We start from the raw sequence: 1,037 nt of genomic DNA on the forward strand, positions 1-1,037 counted from the left end.
TGGAGCAAACAACTTTGAGCTGAAACCTCAATTAGTTTCTCTGATGCAGCAGAACTGCAAGTTTCATGGACTTCCATCTGAAGATCCTTTTCAGTTCTTAACTGAATTCTTGCAGATATGTAATACTGTTAAGACTAATGGAGTAGATCCTGAAGTCTACAGGCTCATGCTTTTCCCTTTTGCTGTAAGAGACAGAGCTAGAATATGGTTGGACTCTCAACCTAAAGATAGCCTGAACTCTTGGGATAAGCTGGTCACGGCTTTCTTAGCCAAGTTCTTTCCTCCTCAAAAGCTGAGCAAGCTTAGAGTGGATGTTCAAACTTTCAAACAGAAAGAAGGTAAATCCCTCTATGAAGCTTGGAAAAGATACAAACAGTTGACCAAAAAGTGTCCTTCTGATATCCTTTCAGAATGGACCATCCTGGATATATTCTATGATGGTTTATCTGAGTTATCAAAGATGTCATTGGATACTTCTGCAGGTGGATCCATTCACCTAAAGAAAACGCCTGCAAAAGCTCAAGAACTCATTGACATGGTTGCTAATAACCAGTTCATGTACACTTCTGAGAGGAATCCTGTGAATAACGAGATGCCTATGAAGAAGGGAGTTCTTGAAGTTGATACTCTGAATGCCATATTGGCTCAAAATAAAATATTGACTCAGCAAGTCAATATGATCTCTCAGAGTCTGCATGGAATGCAAGCTACATCCAACAGTACTCAAGAGGCTTCTTATGAAGAAGAAGCTTATGATCCTGAGAACCCTGCAATAGCAGAGGTGAATTACTTAGGTGAACCTTATGGAAACACCTATAACTCATCATGGAGAAATCATCCAAATTTCTCATGGAAGGATCAAAAGCCTCAACAAGGCTTTAATAATGGTGGAAGAAACAGGTTTAACAATAACAAAACCTTTTCCATCATCTACTCAGCAACAGACAGAGAACTATGAATAAAATACTTCTAATTTAGCAAACTTAGTCTCTGATCTGTCCAAGGCCACTGTGAGCTTCATGAATGAAAGAAGGTCT

General features: G+C 39.2%; 1 non-coding gene across 1 annotated transcript; it reads right to left on the reverse strand.

Annotated features, from left to right (window-relative positions):
- Window positions 1-298: 298 nt before the first annotated feature.
- On the reverse strand, window positions 299-405 carry LOC148565153 (small nucleolar RNA R71). The gene has a single exon (XR_015884831.1). It is a non-coding gene; the product is annotated as a small nucleolar RNA R71 (small nucleolar RNA).
- Window positions 406-1,037: the final 632 nt, after the last annotated feature.

Source organism: Arachis ipaensis, chromosome B5 (genome assembly GCF_059453495.1).
Source record: "Arachis ipaensis isolate K30076 ecotype BB chromosome B5, ASM5945349v1, whole genome shotgun sequence".
NCBI lineage: Eukaryota > Viridiplantae > Streptophyta > Magnoliopsida > Fabales > Fabaceae > Arachis > Arachis ipaensis.